The 23015-nt window shown below is 32.7% G+C and overlaps 1 pseudogene; it reads right to left on the bottom strand.

The window, feature by feature from the left end:
* Positions 1-3113: 3113 nt before the first annotated feature.
* On the bottom strand, positions 3114-4552 carry LOC106643986 (uncharacterized; annotated as a pseudogene).
* Between the last annotated feature and the right edge of the window lie 18463 nt (positions 4553-23015).

The raw sequence follows: 23015 nt of genomic DNA, 5'->3' as shown, positions 1-23015 counted from the left end.
ATGTAATTATTATTCTTGTTAGTAATATTTTTATTATTGGTATTACTATTATTATTTTTCTTATTATTATAATTATTATTTTTATTATTATTATCATTACTACGACTATTATTATTACTGTCATTATTATTATTACTATTATTATAATCATCATTACTACTACTATTATTATTACTGTTATTATTATTATTTTTTATTATTATTATTATTATTATTATTATTATTGTTATTATCACTTAAATTATAACGTAGTAACTTTTTTAATCGTACGACTCCAGATATCAAATTAGAAACAAGAAAGTATTTTGCTCTTGGGAGAATACAACTTATGTTACAACTCACTCAATATCGGAGAAAAATAAATTAGTCTACAGATTAGTTGACCAAGACTAGAACTATAAGTTTTAAGAGACTTGTAGTTTAATGACTCATGTTTAAATACTTTTCAAATTGTTTTTATTATCGATTTCAAATTTTAAACATAACAGCAATATAATATATTAGTGTTTGATTTATTCGTCTCTTAACTGTTAAATTGTTATTAAAATTTTAAGTTACAGAATAAAACTGAGATTCTATATTTATTTAAGTTGTTTTTAGCTCTGCTTTGTACAAATTTTTACCAGATTCTTATTTAGAAATGTATTTTTACTAGACAGATCGCAGGGAAATGTTTGCCAAATTTCTAGATAAACAGGGGACACATTTTTGTGTTGACGAGAATGATAAAAAATTTAGCTTTCAGTACAATTGATAGTCCATCTTAATTATTATTATTATTTTTTTTATTTCTTTTTTTTTCAAGAGGGATAAACTTGATTAACAGAATAAATTACGTACTACTCTGATAGTAGTGAAAAGCTAGCGTATTTTTGCAAAACTTTAAGCTTATTTATTGCTATTGTTATTAATTTTTTCAATATAAAAACTCTATAAAAAGTATCCAGGAAGTGTCATGTATTCAAAATTTTAAGTTTGGTATGGTTTTTGGGACTTTAAGTCGACTGTAAGTTTACTACATCAGAAAGATAAGATCAAAATGTTTTAATTATTTTTGCAAAATTTTTTTGTCTTGATTTTTTTTATGTTTAATGATAACAAACAAAAAATTAGGAAAAGATGCTCTTATTTTATCGTAAATTGTTCTGTTATACCCAATGATTCTAAACAGGCTTTAATATTTTAAATGTTTTGTATGTACTCACTTTCTTAAAATTTATAAGTTATCTTGCTAAGTTTTGGAATATATCTCAATCTCGTAAATACTTTAATTCCTCTAATCTTCATTGACATTCTGAGTAAAGGTTTAAAGTTTTATTAATTATATACTTACCTCACAAGATCATCGAAATCTTAACACCTATGAATTCACAAATACACAAGTTTAAATGAAAAATTAATAATATATATGTAACAACACTTATTACTTTATAGCAATCCACCTTTATTGTACATAAATAATTATGATAGGTCTATCTTAACTATGCTACTGATAAAATTAAAATTTTGACACATGTAAGTATCGATAATACACCAATAAACCATAGTATACTTGACTTACACATAACAAGAGTGTGTAAAAAAAATACAAATTGTTTTGATTTTTTAACTCTATTAGTCACAACGTCTCGATTATTCGTGTTAGCAAAGGCAAAGGTTTTTATTTTTATAATTAGAGTTGCAACTTGTCTTACATTTCATACACTCCAATATTGTATCAGATTAAACTTCTAGATCAAATAGTTAAGTGGTACACGTTATTGAGACAGCAACATTTCTGAAACTTATACATGGAACCCTTGAGGTTATCTTAAACAAAACGATTTTACAACGACCAATTTAAATGTACAAAATAATGTTAAACTTAGATAATATAAAATACAAAAATTTAGATTACTTTTTCTTAGCCGTAATAGAATAAATATGCTGTAACATGATAACTTATGCTTGCACGCAAATCAGTCTACGTAAAGTGCAACATAAACAGTATTTGTAGACATATTAACACATAAACTTATACAAATATAAATATTACATTACTTAAATTGTAAATAGTCTTTAATTATCATATACTAAACCGTATAAGAGAAGTTTTAATTGTAACTGTTCATTGTCATTTAATTTTTTTATCAAATATTTTTATATTATCCCACTTTAACAAATGATTGTTGATGATTAACTTTTGCAATTTTTTCTTTTGTTTGCGTTTACTCTGTTAGTACTTTCTTTGTGTTCTTCCAGGGCTACGTAAAATTTCACAAACAACTAGCTAAAAGTAACATATGCTCCACAATTTTCTTGAAATTAGTTTTAATATTTATAATAAATTGAATAAAACAAGTCAGGGAATACCTCCAATTCAATCAATTTTTCCGTTATCCATTGTATAACCTAACTACGTTTGTTTCCATAAGGTTTTCTTTACTCACATAGAGTAAACCGTGTTAAATGCAATAAGACAAAGATTATAGTTTATTATACAAAAACCTGGATAATTCTTCTCATATTATTTAAACAATATTCGTTAAATTTAAAGATTAACATTATAAATTCTGGCCTACTACTACTACTACTGGATAATTTGGCGTAAAATAATCGCATACTTGCCAAAAAGTATTCTTAAAATTGGGAATAGGTACCCGACCTCAGAGATGACTAAAACGTTGTATTTAATAAAAATCTCTTAAACACCATAAGTTTCTTCATGAAAAAGGTAAGTGTTATCTAAACCATTTGTTCCATCATTTACCCTTCTACGTAATAACGTTAATTAATTTTTCTGCTTATCATGTAAATAATTTGGGTATCACACTGTTTAAAAATTGTGTAATTGCAGTAAGATTTTTTTAGAAGCCTTAATGAAAACAGGTGCAAATCAGAGATTATTTTCAACAGTGTAAGCAATCGTACAACACCTTCTTTGCAAGTTTTAAATTGTTTGTATTATTATCACTGTCTGTCGGTACTAATCCCCTTTCATACTAAATAATATATTTCTTGATATATTTGTAACCACTAAACTAAAGTGTAAACTGACTGCCTTAAGTGATTTAAAAAAAAAAAAACACTTTTCAAAAGAGTGTTGGTATAAAATACTGATAGAGTTTAATTTATCAAGATATGGTGCAGTACCCGAAGAATTTGTCAGTCTCCTCGCCAAGGTGAGTCCGCATGTGCTCCTTCAATTCAATCACTTTTCTAAAAGCTTCAGGACATCGGAAGCAGCGTAATGGTTTGGGGTTTGTGTGGTCACGCATCATGTGTCCCGTCATGTCCCTGTTTGAAACAAAAGTTTGGGAGCACTTAAGGCACCCAAATACTTTGGAGGATTTTACGTCCATGTGGGTGCTCATGTGAACTGCAAGTTCAGATTTGATGTTGAACATCTGGAGCATTTCAAGGACTTTTCAGTCTCATGGATCTTCATGTAAGTACTAAGAGAGCGTTTGTAAGTAAACTTATTATGACACGTCAAACACTCAAATGGCTTCTCGCCTGTATGGGTCCTGATGTGGATCACTAAACCACTTTTTTGTATAAATGTTTTCTGACAAATCGAACACTCAAATGGCTTTTAAGCTGTGTGGAGCCTGATATGCTTTATTAAATAACTTTTTGACCTAAACTGCTTTTGACAAATCGAACACTCAAATGGCTTCTCACCTGTGTGGGTCTTTACGTGATACGTTAAATTACTTCTTTGTGCGAATGTTTTCTGACAAATCGAACACTCAAATGGCTTTTCACCTGTGTGGAGCCTGATATGCTTTATTAAATAACTTTTTGACCTAAACTGCTTTTGACAAATCGAACACTCAAATAGCTTTTCACCTGTGTGGAGCCTGATATGCTTTATTAAATAACTTTTTGCCCTAAACTGCTTTTGACAAATCGAACACTCAAATGGCTTTTCACCTGTGTGGAGCCTGATATGCTTTATTAAATAACTTTTTGCCCTAAACTGCTTTTGACAAATCGAACACTCAAATAGCTTTTCACCTGTGTGGAGCCTGATATGCTTTATTAAATAACTTTTTGCCCTAAACTGCTTTTGACAAATCGAACACTCAAATGGCTTCTCACCTGTGTGGGTCTTTACGTGATACGTTAAATTACGTCTTTGTGCGAATGTTTTCTGACAAATCGAACACTCAAATGGCTTCTCACCTGTGTGGGTCTTTACGTGATACGTTAAATTACTTCTTTGTGCGAATGTTCTCTGACAAGTCAAACACTCAAACGGCTTCTTGCCCGTGTGGATCCTGATATGCCTTATTAAAGAACTTTTTGCACTAAATGTTTTTCGACAAATCGAACACTCTAATAGCTTCTCACCCATGTGGGTTCTCATGTGATCTGTTAAGTCACTTTTTGCACTAAACATCTTCTGACTAATTGAACACTCCAGTGGCTTCTCACCCATGGGAACAAGTTTTTGTCCAGTTAAATACTGAGGCGAGGAAAAAGTTTTCGTGTTTACATCGCACACATTGCAACTGTTACCAGTTTCGTCTTTGCTACTTGATATTTGTTTCTCATCACTTTTGAGCATGTTTACAAATTATACACCCTACACATAGAGTGTATGACCAAATAAGATCCTGTGAATTTATTGGCAGCTTGGTTATCGTCATTTTTTGTTCCTTATTGTTACAGAGGATTTGGTAATGCAAAGATTGCAAGCCAATTCGTCAGTGTTGTAATTTTTCTGTGAACAAAAAAGGAAAAATTTTTTAATATTTGTTTTTATTGTTGTAAAATTTTACGGTACCTCAAATGCAATCTTGGAACATCACACTCAAAAACAAGCAACTTGAGAAAAGTTTGCTGTGCATGCCTCATGAGGCCTTTGGTGTTGACTTCTGTATGTATATAAAATTGATATGGTAGTGTGTAGTGTTTTTTCATTACACATTCCAATCGGTCTTAGGTTGCTTGCTTGAGAGCACTGTTTTAAAATGGCGCTGAAGTCAATAATTCTTAATTCATCAACGTCGTACCTATTTACACTAGCCCATTTTAACAAGAGGAATAATGAAAAATTTAGTATAACAATTGAAAAAATTGTTGAAAAACCCCTTGGGCATGTCTTGGTGTACTGATTGGAATTCCAAGTCATATTATTTTAAAACTTGGTTAATGCCTCGCTTAAATGATTAAGAACAGAGAGAATATTAACCCACATTTACTGGCTTTTTACTTATAACTTTAAAAAAAATAGTTGTCTAGACCCTGAGATAAAAATCTATTCAGAACTGTCTTTGTGTCGTTTTTCTAATATTTTTTTCTGTATATTTTGTGAATTTAGCAAATTTTAAATTTTACGATTATCTGGAAACGAATTGTGCAAGTGTAATGTTATAAGAAGCTTTATGGACTCTTAGTTAATCGTTGTAAAATCAAGATTATGATGCACCAAATGAAAATTCAACTTTCCATTTGCACCAGAAAATGTATACAAATTACTCTTTACGTAAAATATACTCTCGCACAGAAGCCCAAATCGGCCGTTTCTGATTTTGCAGCTTTTTTTTCGATATGGGAGTAATGCCCTCCATAAGGCAGGAAACGTTAGTGCCAGAAGACAACCGGATAACTTCCCGAATAGAAAAAGGTTTCGGATACCAGACGGTACTACCCGGCCCATTTACCACTAGCACACGTAGCCCATATCGTATTCGATACGTGCAGCAATTTGAAACAACGTCACTTACAGGGGAAAGTTGTCGATGCTAACTAATAAGAATACACAGAATCTTATGGACAATGATCTGTTACAAGCGTTTATTTCAACAGTGATATATATTTAACAACTGAAATGAATTGTTTGGGTGTTGAGTATTCTTTTAAGCTGAAAAATACCTATTTAATAGTACTAAAATGAAAAAAAAATTTTTACTCCTTTCGTAGTTGTATTTTGTGAATAAGTATTGCAATTCTCTTGAAGATCAGTTGATTTCGTAAAGTACTTTTAATCAGCACATTAAAAAGTAATATTTATTATGCTAACACATACGTTATATGCATTTTATAAAAGAAATTTACTTTGTTTTGTAAAATAGAAAAAAAAAAAAAAAAGTATTATATACTATTAACATGCTCTTTGGGACTGGAAAACCTTATTTTCCTTTAGGTTATTAAATACATTTTTTTTCGCAATAGTGTGCGGAAAATAGGTGTTTACCGCACACTTATTGCAAAAAAACTTGTACGCAACTCGTGCGGGACGATTTTCCGCACTCGGGTGATAGACTCGCACTCGTGGCCGGTGACGGTAACTCGTGCGAGTCAATCACGACTCGTGCGGGAAATCGTCTTTTCCGCACTTGTTACATAAACAACTATTGTTACAATAAACACACGTAATCTATCATTTTCTATCAGATGCTGTGTATTCTTGTTAGTTAGCATCGACGTCTCTTCCCCTGCAGGTGGCGTTGTTTCAAATTGCTGCACGAAGCGAATAGGTGTGATCAGGTGACTGTACTGCCCGTGTAAGACAGACGGACATCCAGCTGTTAGACACTGCCCGTATCTAGCCCGTAAAGAATATAGTAGCAGATGATTTCTTATGTATAATGTTGTGTTGACGATTCAATTGACAAGGCAATTCTGTTTTTTTACAAAACGATACACATCAAAAGCTTTTCGTTATTGCTTGTTTATTAAGTCAGGATCTATTTAAATTTCCAAGGAGCTGAGTTTTTAGGAACAAATAAAATGAACGAATCAACTGAAGGTCGAATCATTTATTTACTTACTTAATAATCTATCAGTCGGATGAAAAAATTTTCGAAGATCTCTTTTCGAGTTTTTACGATGAATGAAAACTTGCGATCTCGAAAACCTCACTACCCAATTGAGTTAAAACAGGAGTGATTTTATCTAACTGATGTTGGCACCTGCAGAAGGGACTTAATTTTGAGGACGTTTTTTGAAGTCAGAGGGAAAACTAATATCCTGCAAATAGTATACGGTATAAAATAGGCAACTAATTCGTCGGGAGTAAAAATTTTACGCTCAGGGCCTATATATACAAAAAAGACTCACTCTCATACTTGGGAAAGAGGAAAAAATAGATATAATTGCAGTCATTAGGGATTGAACATACATGTAAAAACCATAAAATGAGGATACACGCAATACACGTTGTATCTAATACAGTATAAATACAGATATACTGATATCCAATATTCGCTCCATGCAGCAATTTGAAACAGCGACACTTACAAAAATAAAAATGGCGGAACTTACTTATAAGAATAACATATCCCCTTATGGGCCATGACGCCTCACACATTTTTTATAAGACATTAACGGATCTCTTGTAAGTAAGTTGAGTTTCTTAAGTGTTGTTAACAGGTTTCAAAAAATACCAGAGTTTACTATAGGCAATACTATACTCTTACGTAATATGTTGTAATGCTTCATTATGCTTGACGATCTGCTGTAAATGGTTATGCACTTGATCTAATTATTTCATCTATCTTTTGATACCACGCAATATTAAAAAAGTTAGCACATCTAAACCCCGTACAAGAATTCTGAATTGAAAAATTTTATCTTACAAAGAAAAACTCACCTTTCTGTGTCTAAATTTCCAATAGTATTGCTACGTTGTCTAATCACTTGTAAAATTAAACTTTGTCTCAAGTAATACAAAAACTTTCAATGTTTAATAAATGATAGATGATGTTATTTTGTTTTCCAAAAAATTAGAAAATTCAAAGTATTAACCATTTTAGAGGACATTTGACACAATATTAAATTTTTTTTATGGGTAAATGAATAATAGGTACTGTTCTTAACTGTTCATCGACAGAAAGCCAATAATATCCTAGAGTGTACGAGCTCGTTGTTTGCTCGTTCTTTGTTCGCTCTTTTAGATGAGATAATCCACAAGTGCGGTGTGTTAATAGTATAATAATTAGTGTTGGCTGTAGATTAATCAGTGAAATTTTAATTATTTTTTCAATTCAAGATAAAGCGAAACTGGAAATGTCATACATAAAGAAATGAACTTTTTAAAAACTACGTGAATTTTTCTAAAAATTAAACGTACATTCGAATTAATAAATATTTACTTCAGGTTAGAGAATCTTAGGAAAAATCTTTGGTTTAACCTAATAAATATATGTTATTTATATAAACGTCAAAGTTACTACAAAAACCGACAAGTACCACATAAATTCATTGAAACCTTTTAAAGTACTGGCAGAAAAATATTCAAGCATTATTTAATTTAATTAAGCAATGACTATAAGTTTATTGGATTCATAGGTATATGACTCTAGTGCTTGTAGATAAGTTAGAAATTGAATATGGCTCTAATAGGTATATACAAGCAGCATTGATACATTTATCATCGTATTAGTGATTAGTTAGTACTTGCATATAAATAGATGGTGACACTTTTATATAAGCACTCTTCAAATATTACCAATATTACTAATATGTAAAGCAAAGTTGCTAAAACCGTTGTAATCGCCACTGCGAAAACTACAGAACCGATTTTGCTGAAATTTTGCATACTGATTCTCGATGATTCAAAATTTATTTTTGCATAGTTTTTTTCTTGAAAAAATTCATAACAATAGCAATAAATAAGCTCAAAGTTTTGCTAAAATAAGCTAGCTTTGCGCTTTAGTTCAGTAAGATACACTAGGTGGCAAGGTAAAATTGAAGCCACCCGTAATTAAAAATAGTAAAATAAGATGCCCCATCGAGTCAACGATTATCGTGGCCGATCATCGGCACTGCATCATAAACAAAGCGGTCCGTCGTGCAGCTGGGTTATTCTGGCTACTGATGACACTCTTCTGTAATGGGCAAGCGAAATAAATCGAGTTTAACCCCGAATTGCCAAAATAACCGACTGCCACGAAAAAATGGGCGTGGAACACCAGGAGACGCGTATAACTAGAGCACAACCTGCTCCAACTCTTTAGCCGTTTTGTGGCCGTTCAACCATTTGACCTGGTACTGACAGAGAATCTTTTACTTCAAATGCAAGCCAGGGAAGACAGCCCTGCAGAATACCGGCAGCCACAACAGCATACTTACAGAGAAAGATATTCTCCAGGCCCACTTTGCTGACTAACGATGAACAGTTGGTTAACTGGGGAACGACCTGAAGACGAAATATTCTTTGGTCAGTGTCGTACCTCCCTCCTGTACGGTCTCCGTACATAGAGACTCAAAGGATAAGCGCCAAGCAACCTGCAGCTGGCTCTTCATCATCAAAAATAATAATAAGGAATAGCTGGAAGTTTCACCACCAGCCCTTTTCAGGGTCATTATAAGTATTTACGTTCCCAACTTAACTATCAATCTCATCGGTTTTTTTAAAGGCCACTTAAGTTTAGACTACCTTGCCAACAAATACATTTTTACTACAATTTTCGGAAGCGATTTGTCGACTAAAAGATTATGACTAAAGACGGCCACTATTAAATCAAGTCAGTCATTCACTGGCAATCGTCACGATCGGAGTTGTTCGTCGCAAGGCTGGGAATCCCGGTGACCGATGACCCTATATTACCCTCTAAACTTTAAGCATAAGCAACGTGAGCCAACGGGACTGTTACCAACGGGCAAGCATCATGAACCAACCCTTCCACCTTAGATCACCAAAACAACTGAGTCTGAAAAAAAAGGTGCTTTAGACACCATCTTCGACGATGTAACAGGAGATGTTGGGAAATAGCTCTACAACTAGCTACAAAGCTTCAAACCCTGAGTTATCCAGGCAGTCACGTTTGCTGGAAACTTCAGTCAAGAAAGACTTCACTTAAGAAGCTCACCGGTCCTTTTCAGGTCCATCGGATGTCAAACTACCTTGCCAACAAATATATTACAACCTTATAAAGTTGAAAAAAATAGCCTTTAGGGCTCACAAGAGTCTCAACTATGCCAAAAGTCACAAGAAGTTGAATTGGAAGGAAAACTTCAAATGCATTTCATGAATACAATTTTAAGCGTTAAGAAAATGACGAAAGAATTTATTAAGTAAGAGATTATTTTTGCACTATAACCCTTATAGTAATCTCTTAAATCTTCCAGATTTTAAAATAGGTAGAATTTGTATTTTTTTTGCGATAAAAAAAGTAGAGATCAAGCTCCAAAACTTTGTTGCTCTGGTTTAAAGTTGTGAGATAAGAGAAAAAAAGTTTTTATTATGTATTTTTTGTGAGCTTTAAATCATTATAGCTTTAAAAAATAGCCCTTTTCGTAAATTATACGGGAGAAACTGCAAATCAACGGCCTTTTGAGGCCAACAATTATTTTATGACATAAGAAATGCACGGTACTTTTTAGCATAATTGTATTTTTTTTACTTTTTACAGCTTTTTACTGGACCAAATAAACTATATGCATTCCGAACAAATATTTTTTTCATAAGAACGTTTTTGTTCTGAGAAGTGTTAGAAATAGATGTAAAATTCTTAACTGAAGACGATTCACATTACATGTCAACACACTACGGTATTCTATTTAGTAAGTCTCGGGCGAAGCCGAGACGGGGGGGCTGATAGTTTATGAATAAACACAATTAAAAAATAATTTGACTGTGCCAAAAATATAATACTAACATGCACTAATCGAGAAATGGACATATCTATACATGGTGCTATATAATGAAAAACCAGTCATCTGTGATACACAGTATGAATAGTTGTGGTTAGACAAAAATGGGCTTCACTTTCACATTATTCGGACACTTAAAGGGTGATATCCTCAACAAAAATTATCTTAAAAAAAATTTAAAGGATGATATGTCAGATTGAGTTTCGTCAAATTTTTTTTTTTTTTCAATTCTTCTGAAAAAGTAGTGAAATTCACCCAACAATACTTTGTTAAGTTCAAGTTCACTAAAATCATTTTAGCAGCTTCTAAGAATTATTATTTTGTTCCAGCATACAATTTTGCAACAATAATTTTAGTATATTCAAGCGTGACAAAGGATTTTCGTGTAGATCTTTTCACTTTTTTGTGAAAAAAATTAGAAGGAAATAATTTACTCAAAACACTCACACTAACATCTCATTGTACCTTTTTTTTCCGGTAATTTTTTATAATATATTTCATATTGTCGCATAAGTAAATTTCAAATCAACATTAAACCATTTTTTTTAACGAACTTAAATAAAAACTCAAATTTTGCGCTAATTAAGTTACTGACAGTACTTGTTCGGATACAAATGGACCTTAAGCAGTTGTGCATGAGAACAATTTTGAGCTTAACTCACTACACCCAGACTCATACGTATATAACAGTGTAGCCAAGTATTGTATTAGTTCCCATACCTTATTGTATTGACGCGATTGCATAATGTGGTGACAATTATATTCAATACCGTCGTCTTATTCGCACTCTTAAACGAAGAATGTACCAGATATTTCTACCTGCGTCTTTCAAAATAGAATTTTGATGAAGAGAATTATTTTCCATAGGTAGGTACATCATAATGTTTTTGTCCAGACATTGATTTTCTAATGCTCGTTCATATATGAGCACATGTTAAACGGTAAAACTTTGATCTGAAATTTCTCGAGACTTTGTCTCCACCTTACGGTATAAACAAAAAAATTTGCAGGGAATCTTTAACAACCTACGAATTATTCAAACTCTTCAGCAAAAGTCGACAATCGTCTCGAAATCCTTACAGTTTCCATTATTTTGACAACATAACTATAAAACCTCGCTAAAGTCCCACTTTTTTTGTCGAAAAAAAAAAAACAAAAAAAAATATCAATGCTGGGTTAGCGTGCCTCCATATTTTTCGAAGACCATCCGCGTCACACGATTGCTAACAAACAATCAAGGCGATGGATCAAAAATACCCACAAACTCCCGGACGCGCGATATATGCTTGGGGATGGGAAAATAAAAGCTCGGATCGATCCATCGCGCGTTGGAATAATAGAACACACGAGCGTTGCACCAGCCACGCGTGAGTCGACGCGCACAGGAGAGATTTACGCGTTGGAAAAACCAATTTTGCGTCCGACCGCTCACTCGGACGTTTTATCTCCCGAAATCGCATTACCCGATTCATTAGCGCGCGACACGACTCTCTGCTGACTGTACGCCGAATAGTGGCACTCGACTGGTTATTTTTCTTTTTTCACTTGTTCTGTTTTATTTTTTCTGTTTCTCCTTTTTCATGAATATTTCAAGTGAGTGGCAAATCGGCGCTCAAAGAGTTATCGTTTCAAACTGGGAAACAAAATATTCAGAATTTAGTGAAAACACTGGAGTTGAAAAGTAAATTGACATTGGCACACGCTTGGGGATTACCCTTTTAATAATAAAAAGTTTGATTAGCTATGCTCAAAGATATCCCCGAGAAAGGAGGAAAAATGGGTTATTTTAGGACGAAAAAAAAGATGCTGTTCATAAACGTAAGAGCAGATCAAAAGCAAGACGAGATACTGACCGCATTTTGTGGCTTAAACTTAGTCCGTTCGGCTTAAATTTTTCGTGATTTACGTTATTAATAAGCAAGAGCGAGGCTGGGGGTGAAGGATTATTCGCTATACTTTCAAGAAAAAAAGCAAATACATGGGTGAGAGCTTTCACCGCTAAGTGAAACTTCTCAAGAGTCCGTTTTGTTTCCTTTGTTTAATCTATTCATTTGATGTGTGAAAAAATATTGTATTTTTTCATGATTGCCATAATAAAACTGTACGATTCTTACACAGGGACATCGGAGGAAAATTATCATATTAATATCAGTTTTTGCAAAATTTAACACGACGTAAAAACGTTATGTCACATTATTTAATGATTGTAAGTGACATTTAGTTATGATTTCTAAAACTCAGTAGTGAGACATATGATTATTAATTTTCTTCTAAATTTTAAAAAGTAAAAACATCAATATTAACTTTTAAAAAGAATAGTATTAAGAAAAAAAAAATTTTCGGGTTTTGTTCCGTTGACTTTAAAAAAATTAGTGCCTCTATTTTATTTTTGTACGTATTGAAGTATGAGTCTAATTAATGACTTATGGATCATCTAATATAAAAATAGGTAATACTTGTTTTCTTGCCTTTGAGTTTGTTATACGTTATTATTTCTGCAAAACATCTAGTAAAATATTTGGATAGGTCAAGATTTCTTATGCAGGAATGACTATTTGTCAATGCAAGTATCTAATCGTTTGTAAAAGAGGACCTTCGAAGCTTTTGATAGCTGATGTAAGCAATTGCTTGCTCTTGCATTCAAAGAGAAAATATACTTTGGGTTCAAAATAGGCCCCAATTATGTATATCTGATGCTGTGAGTTGTATGTTATACTATTATAATTTAGTATAACTTTTTACATTGTGAACTGTATGTGAGTAAATATTAGATAGAAAATGTTGCTGTATATATTTAACATGAGTACTTATAAACAGGATATCACAAATTATTCCTATACACCTTAATTTCACGTTACAAAACTTTATTTAAAGTGAAAATACAAAATACAGACAAAGAAACATGTTTGATAGTTGTCTTTAACTTCTAATTCATATGTGTAAGATTTTAGAAAAATCTAAAATTCTCAGAGTGAAACTAACACAAAAAATTAATTTGTTAACAGAATGATGCTGAAAATAGTTTAATAAAATTTTTACTCGATATTTGTTGGACTGAACATTAATTTGAGTATTTAGTTCTAGCTTTTTCATTTATTGTTTTTTTAATAAAATGCTTTTCTCCAAAAAATATTTTTTAAGTTGCGTTGATAGTCAGATATCCACTTGAAATTTGAAAAAGGTATTAATAGATATTAAGGTATTGTAATCTGGCTTTTCAACTAAAATATATAAAACGGGAATATTCGTTTTCTTTTTTTTTCTTTATAGTGTTGCAAACGTCATCATTGAGTAAAATACCCTAAAAATATATACACATGTCCTCCGTTTTTAAGAAAAACGTTATTTTGTAATTTTTATTTTTATTACAAATAAACAAAAAAGAGATCGAGTTAAACTACTTAGTGCCAAATTAATAAAAAGTATAATAATAAAAAATTTTACTTCGTTTAACGGAAAAAAATTACACGCAATAAATAACTTGAAAATAAAATTAAAAATAGATACAATTGAAATAAATCTCATCAACTTGCCCTGCCATATTTAAACAATGTTCAAATTATTATTATTTTTGAAAAAAAAAAAAAAAAAAAAAAAACCAAATCATTCTCAGCAGATCATTAAAATGCATCGCAATTCAGAAAAATACGAGCCAGTAGCTCTGCGGAGTCGCGCCATCCGGCTTGACACAATAAAAATTACGGCAAGACGAAGAAAAGAAACCTGTCTGCCCACGGTATCCATTTACTTCCGCTCCCGTACCTATTCCCTTGAGAACGAGGAGGAAGAAAAGAAATAAAGCCACGACTCACGAGACGCTTAACGGTCATTGTGAAAGTTTAACGATACATCAACGTGAGCGTCTTTATTCTTTCAATCTTTATGGATATAATAACGAAAATAATGCCAGCGTTTTTCTTAAAACGGACAAAAAAACCGCCGAGAAAGCTAAACTGGAATAAAGCTGAGCTGTCGGAAAGCCTTTTATAAGTTTTGATGATACTGCGGGGATATGTTACGTGTATATATATATTTGTGTATATAGGATAAATTAAATGTGAGAATCCTTGAGCTTTTTTGTTTTACTTCATTGTTATTTTATTTCGTTTAATCTTGATTCAATTACAGTTTAGTTAATAATTAAAATTAATTTTTAAATTAATCCGTACTTGTATTGAATATTGAGTACACACACATACAAACAAACAGACAGACATATCAGCCAGTGTGCTCTATTTCGATTCTAAACATCACAAAACACACTTATATTGTGCTCATTGTATGAGTTAAATGATATCTCGTCTTTAAATAAGTAAACCTTGAATAATTCAATTTAATTTTTAATTGAAACCCACTTCAATAAAAAATTAAATTTCTTAGTAATCATCGATTAATCTTTTAATTTCCAGTTAAGTTAAAATATGAGGGTCGCAATTTACTTACTGAGCAGTACCTCTGCCAATACTATAATAATTATTTACGTAGGATTTTTAATTTTTAACTAAAAATTTCTTTAAATAAGAATTTAATAGAAATTATAATTCTTTATTGGGATAACTTTCAATGAGAAATTAAATTTTGATTTTTACTGTTCGGTCGCAAAATTTAAAAATTGTAGAACTCTCATAAATAAAAACTATTAAGGTGATAGAAAAACGAGAATAAGTTTCAAAAAAGTAATTTCCCTCAGAGAAAGGCTATGAAAAATCGAAAATTTTAGTAGCACAAGGTCTATCCGTCCCCACAATGAACGACAATCTCGCTCGATCCATAAATTTGAGCCTCCAAAAAAACGTCCCTGTCCCCCAGACCCCTTTACGGTTATATAAAGGAGATTTCTGAACGTCAAAGTAATTTGTCGAGCTAATAAAACTCGCGGTGCACGCCATGGCGATCGAAAGGAGCTTAGGTTCACGAAAATTGCGAACCGTAATTCTTGTCGAGGTGGAGAGCCTGGAATGCGGACGAGACCACGATAAGTCGACGTGTTTGCTTAAGGGTGAAGAAGGAAGCGGTGCTAAGATGTGCCTCTATAGACGGATAAGAAATTTTAATAACCAAACTACGGAAGAGGCAGTGGGAGTTTGAGATTGTGCGGCTAGAGGTGCATGTGATAGAATCGAGGGATGAGGTGTGCTGATCATTTTCTTGGCTTATAGACTTTGGCAATGTTGGGCGTTGAAGTGATTTTTTTTTTTTTTTTCATTACTTTGTTGTGTTAGATTACTCTAATATTAATCAAATGTTTTTTATATTAATATAAATGATATGGGAAATTGCCACTCGTAAAAATGAGCAACAGCTGTCATTAGTGAAAAATTTTAATATATTGAATTTTAATCAATAAATATTTTTACTAATAAGGAAAATTCGCATCTGTCATCATATTCAAAAATAGTTGTTATCCTTTGTAACTATTTGTGAAGCGTCTACGAGACAATTTTTCAAGATTTAAAATGACTCCCTAATTAAAGGGTTCCTTATAAGGTTTTTTGGATGTATTTAGTTTTTAGCAATAAGAAAAATAATTTTCCATAATTAACTATGATATAAGAAAATATAACCATGAATGAGTCCAAATATTTGTTATAAAATTTTATAAAAATCACAAAATTCTTATTATATTAAGTGATTGTAAAATACTACTACTCTTTACTCAAAATAGTTGTTAAATAGATCGATAAAAAAATCAAGTAGAAGCTGTAATATATAAAAAAAATGCAGTTAAGGACAATTTTGAAGTATTTGGACTCCTATTATTTCAACTACAATACGAAAAGTGTGACATCACAGTTAAATAATTTTAGCTATTTTATTTGGGCGTCAATATTTTTCGGGTATAAATACTGCAATATTTTATCGAATTATTTTAAATAAATAATGTTTATTTTATCAGCTTTATTTAAAAATGTCTTTAAATGACTGTAAATTTGCTGATAGTGTTTAAAATAGATTTTTTTTTCACTAAAGCAGTTTCGAGATACGATTAGAAAAAAATACTTTCTCAGAGGAGCAAACCGGCTGGCTGGCTAAGTAAAAAACATTTTTTGACACTTACGTTGAAATATAATATTAAAAAATATTCCAAGTATCTAACGTATCTACCATCTACAGTAACCCCGAACTCTTTGCTCAAGTTACAACTTTTACAATCAAGTTTAAAATCAATGTTATTATTATTTGATTTTTTTTTAATTCTAGTACGTTTCATTGATTGTATTAGAAATTAATCGATTTTCATACATAAAGAACCATATACTTATTTTAACTTTTATTGAATGATCAAAGTCTATTTTGATGGTTCATAAATGGTCCATATAATCTACTTGGACAAGAAAAATAAGCACCCAAGTCAGAAAGAATTTATCATATAACATTGTGCTTACAACTAGATGGGAATGAATCAATTAAAACAAAAACCAATCAAAGAAGGGTATTACAATACTGTGGAAATTTTGGTTGTTATTTTTATAACTATTCAATTATACGTTATTTAAATGGTATTTCTATAGTATTTAAACTAAGAAAAATTTTTTTTCCACCATGATGAAAGGCGATCGTTTAATTTTACAAACGTGTACTTGAGGTAAGAGAAGAAGTCGGAAACCCCTTGACCGTAAAATGGCAATAAGTCGTAATCTGTAAGAAATGATACATTTCTCGGATCTGTATCATAGGTGTCACTTGTTACGAGGCAAAGGTCAACGTAATCTGCTGATGGTCCGTGAACCAAAGTGTAATTCTCGTCATTGAGAGCTTTTTTAATGAAATCCAGGTAATAGTAAACTCTCGTGTAGATTCCGTTGTATATTGTATCATCGCAAAATCTCTCGCCACTACTGACAATACCCACAAGCGTATCGTTAACCACCAATGGGCTACCACTATCACCCTGTGCGAAAAGTAAGAAATCAAGTCTTGAATTATAATATATTACAAAGAATGTACAAGATGTACTTGAATGTCAATAATGTATTTATATTTTTTGTATTACATCACAAGCGCCCATTCTTTCTCCAGTTTTGTTGCTACTAAGGGGTTCTGCGCAAATCATTCCGTCATGAATCTTTATCAACTTGAGTAAACCAATCTATAAAAAAGTTGACAGCTAATTATACTTTTTCTAAAAGATATGTTTAAGTAATTGAGAGAAAAGACTCCTTACCTCATAGGTTCTCTGACATTGCGCATTAGAAACTATTTTCGTCTTCAAAGTCCTCAAACGGGCTGTGTGGTTCGTGTCAAATTTTATAAGTTGGAATAAGTCGAGATTCCAATCGATTTGGTCGATACCCTGGCCACTGACGATAGCTTCTTCTTTTTCGTAATTGTCGTGCTGGGGTAAACGAAGGCTAGTCAGGCATGGATTTTTCGTAATGTTCAGCGGTGTTGATAGCTTGAATTAAACATTTTTATTTTTATTTTACTTCCCTTACATTAATTAGTGTCTCACCTTGACTACGGCAATGTCACCAGCTATTGTTTTCAAATTAAATTGTGCAGGTATATAAGCTTTTTCAGCCCGTATTTTCGTAAAATTATGATCTCTTAGATAATCATAGTCGATTATTATTGTAAGGTTTTCACATCCATACTCTGATCCGGGACTTTGTACACAATGTGCTGCAGTTATGATGTAGTTATCATCGATAATACTACCACCACATATGAATGTTTCATTTGATGTTGTTACAACCACCTGATATTTTACTTTGCACATTGTAGATATAGATCCACCAACAAGGCTCTCGCTTTTTATAGTAAATACTGTAACTGGAAGAACAAGTTTATTTACTTATGAGTGCTTTTTGAGTTTGAAAATACATCAAGGATACAAGACAATCAATCGGTAGAAGTACATTATAAATTACAATTCATTTAACAATAAGACCTTAAGGTGGCTCCAGCGCCTAGTGCCGTATCAAAATGGGGAGACTAAAAATTAATCATTATTTTCTTTAAAATATGGTATAAAATTATCGTAGAGACTGTTGTAAGCCATATTCTACATTTTATCTGTTACTTTAGTGAGTTAATATAAAAAAACAAAAAAGTTTTATGGTGCCCTAATTGATGAACTGTTACGGTACGCTCTTGAGTTCAAGAATGTGGCAACATTGCTCAGCAGTAGTTATACCTATATATATGTACTCTGCAGAATGCAGACAGCTGAGAGCTGACTTGCACTCGCAACTGTATACTTAGTCTCCAATTATTTAAAGATTTTGTTCGATAACAAGACACTTTTCTCATGTCATCGAAAACTGCGTAATAATATGTACAAGATAGTATGTTTTTTACACCTTACGGGTTATTTATATAAGTGCAGCAGTAGGTTGTATATCGCGTAAGCTTGCATTTCCTATCTAACCCGTCTTAAAACTACGATTTTGTAAGCATGATTTCTTACAATTTTCATCGTCTACCTTAATTTTTTTTTATACGAATAGAAAGATGGAAATTCAAAGAATATAATTCAATTTTATTAACCTCGGTTGGGTTATTTATAATTTTAACATTGAGGCCACTGGAGCCACCTTAAGTGCTTGAAATACTTTCTTCTGTCACTTTAATAAGAAGATCAGGTGATCTATGTAATTCTTAGATTTCTTACATACGTATAAAAGGATTTAAAACCTTGCGTTCCTCTTTTTACCAAACAATTATTTCGCTTACAAGGTTAATGGAATGCAATTCATTCTTTCAGATAAAAAAATAAGATTAGGTGATAAACTTACCATGACCTGATAGAAGGAAAATCCAAATTTTCATAACAACATGGTGCAGAATTGAAAAATTCATTTTTATTAAGGCCTTTGAATTATGTGTAATGATTTATTTTCTTGCAACAATTGATAGCAAAAACTGTCATAGTAATATTTGGTAAATTTATAGTCTTGTGAGATGATAAAAGATAATAGAAAATGAAAGTCAGATAATTTAAAAATCACTACAAACTTCTTGAAGCTATTAAACGTAGACATGGAATTAGTATTTACAATCACATTAGACCTACTAATGTAAAACTTACTCGACCAATCACACAAGTTCATGATCGATAAACTGGCGGCCAACTTCTTTGAAGGCACAATATTGTTGGGTAAAGTTGACTTGCGCATTCGCAGCGTGTTGCTAATTAATCAATACATATTAAAGCTGCAAAGCTTTTAACATTGGACTCACCCCACAAAATGAGTATGAGAATGTATTTATAAACTACCGCACTTACGATGTTTAGTAATGGTACTTGGAAAAAAAGTTACGTCAAAATTTCCCAGTTGTCCGAGAGTACGATCAAAAACTAAAATAAAGCCATATATCTTTATCAATCCAAAGATCAACACCATTGCATTTTAGGCAATATTATAACCATCAGGTGATTCTTTTTGTATAAAAATACTTATCAGAAGAAGAAAACAATTTCTTATAGGCTAACGGAAGTAAAACTTTATGTAGGTTATTATCATAGATAAATGTTATACATAGCAGACAAATTTTATAGCAACTAGTATTTCTGAACCATAAAAATTGTGGCTCACACAATTATGTTTCTTCATTGACTGAAGAGCAATAACTTAAAATTGTATTAAGACTCATTAAAAAATCTTAAAATATGTAGTAAAAGTAACTGCATGACGGACTCCATTTAAACAGGGAACCTTATTAGAGAATTCTTCATCTAATAAAAGACTGCACGCTCAATTGTACGTTGAGCATAAGATTCTCGCTGTAACCATTAAACTTAAAAAAAATTGGCAATTTTCATTCATACCATTCTTTGAGTATCTAGTGAAATAATAAAACTATTAATTAGTATCTCATATTAGTGTAAGGAAATTAAGGATGGACAGTAATTCACAATTTTACACATTATTTTCATTGAAATGCTCCATAATGTGCCATTAAATTTTGCTGACTTAATACAGAAGCTGCAATTTGCCAGTTGATGAATTTTTTCATATTTATAACCTTTTTATTCATGTAAAAAAATACATTGAGGTTAAGATGGTTGACTACCTGTGGAGGAAATTGTGAGATTTGTGAGAAAGAGGTCCGACTTTGTGACTTTTTTAGGTTAGAAATGCGTGCGCATGTCCCGTAGTTTATTATTAAGTTGTATTTACACCCCAGATTATTCGTTAATAATTTTTTGTACAGCATCGAAGTGACGTGATTGTTTTACATGATTTATTTTTTTTACCGGGCAAGCACAACAGGCTACTGGCCTAGTCGCGGGCGCCATTCACTCGCCACCCATGCACATATATGTGTGGGTCGTGTATTGCCACACCCATTTTCCAAACTTTTTTTCCTCATATGCTACCTTAATCCATGGGCACAGTGTGAGTAACTCCGGAGGAACACACCTTGCCAGTTAAGCTGGCACTCTGCACCAATGGTGCATTAGGTCCACTCGCCACTGTGTGGCCTTTCCCCGGAGAAGACTCCATTATTCCAGGACGCCCACTCCTCGCCGGTTAAGCCGGTGCTCTCTACCGAAGTATCAGATCCAGGCTAATAAGCATCCCCAGAGAAGCCCCGTGTTTCAGGGACCGCTCCTCGCCAGTAAGGCCGGCGATCCTTGACCGACGCCTGGCATCGGGTCCGCTAATCCCTACTTATAAGCCCTAACACTGTTTCGCATTCACCCTGCAGGCCCGAAAACCTGTGGGGCAAGGAAAAAACCCTAAAATTACTCTGAGGGAAAATTCCACAGAAAAACCCGCCCCGAAACAGCCAGGGTTACATAGGAACGTTTCCCGATGAAAACAGTTTTTGAAAAAAATCTGCATTCTCCGGGAATCGAACCCACGACCCCTAGAACTGCATTATATCAGTAACAAGCACGCTTACCACTGAGCCAACGCTGCGCGTATTGTTTTACATAATTATTAGGCACATTTTAATTTACTGTTGAGTACAGCTTTGTCCAAATCTGACTGTTAATTGTATTAAAATTTTTGATTATAAAAGTTACTTTTGACGATCTCCCATAAGAATGTATGTAAAATTTACAAAATTTGTTTCATCAACTCCTCATTTCATAAGCACCCAGAGTTTTTGAAACTTTGCATACATTTTTTTACACATTTTTGAAGCTCTACACCAAGTTTTAGGTAAAAACTGACTGTCAATTGCTAAAGGTAGTTAACCTCCTTAACTTTCACAGCAATATATGGTAAAAAGCTTAACTTTGATATTAATTTACATAGATAGAACGAGTCATAAAAAACATTTAATAACACAAGGTAATTCGAGACACCTAAAACGAATTTCCAGAGTTTTACAGTGATGTGTGCATTTCCATCTGGCTACTGATCATCTTAAAAAAGGTGTAGAAATTTTTTTCATCTCAAAATGCTTCTTGTATTCTTGAACTTGATGTAAATTTATTGAAGGAGCCAAAAGTCCAAAGGATACTTTATAACACATAGTACAGGTACGCAAAGGACGCCTACACGTGCAGGTACACACGGTGGAGCGGCGTAATTCCAATTTTATTAGCAAGACATATATCCCGGCCGCAGGAAATTTACGAGCAATTTTTCTCATTAATTTCAAGGAAAGTTCGATGCGCACGCACAAAGACGTTCTATTGCCCATACGACGACGTACATGTATACACTCGAAAGATGCCCAGCCTCGTTGTTGGAGAAAGCTTTCGTAAAGGAAGAGGTGGTGTCCTTTTTTTATGGGAGACTAGCTGGCTTGGCTGATGCTCGTTCCCACAGACTCGTGCGTACATAGTTTAGAAAGATTGAAGCTCTACGAGGGCAGATGAGAGGAAAGCTCTAGTAACGACCCGGAGATTTATGGGGGCAATAGAGGAGCCAAGGTCATTTGTGGTTTTTGTTGACGGAATGCGTCGAGTATTGGAGCTATTCACATAGACATTTTTTGCTTATTTCATTGTGAACGTTCATATTGAAAAGGGGGTTCCACTGTTCCGCTAAACTCAAAGTGAGTGAGCAGACTGAACAGACCTATACCTCTTTTTCCATCAGGCAACAAAGCCTATGGTCGCAACTATTGTAGGTTATAAATAACAAATAAATTGGTTATTGATTTTGATTCAATTATTCTGTACAATGGATTGTAATGAAAAGCAGATCATAGGAATATCATTATTAACCTTACAAGACTTGTATCAAAGTGAAAGTGATAGCGAAGATGAGGAAGATTACTTACTTTTAAATTTATTATGTATAACAAAACATACAACGTATAATAAAACATACAAAATGTTATAAAAAAAATTAGTACTTTGTAGTATCCAAAGTTTTTCTTAATCATTGCCAGTGCCGTTATCATGATCTTTTACACGCTTGTACTGTTCTATCAATTGATTGAACTTTTCTCTGCATTGAGATTCTGTGACGGCATAATCAAAACTCTGCATATCAGTAGCAACAGTTGACCATATACGT

The sequence above is a fragment of the Copidosoma floridanum genome, unplaced genomic scaffold (genome assembly GCF_036245765.1).
Source record: "Copidosoma floridanum isolate Cflo_tuat_1 unplaced genomic scaffold, Cflo_Japanese_pri ptg000035l, whole genome shotgun sequence".
Lineage (NCBI taxonomy): Eukaryota > Metazoa > Arthropoda > Insecta > Hymenoptera > Encyrtidae > Copidosoma > Copidosoma floridanum.
Note: the sequence above shows the minus strand (reverse complement) of the source record. Positions and strands in the feature narration are given on the sequence as shown.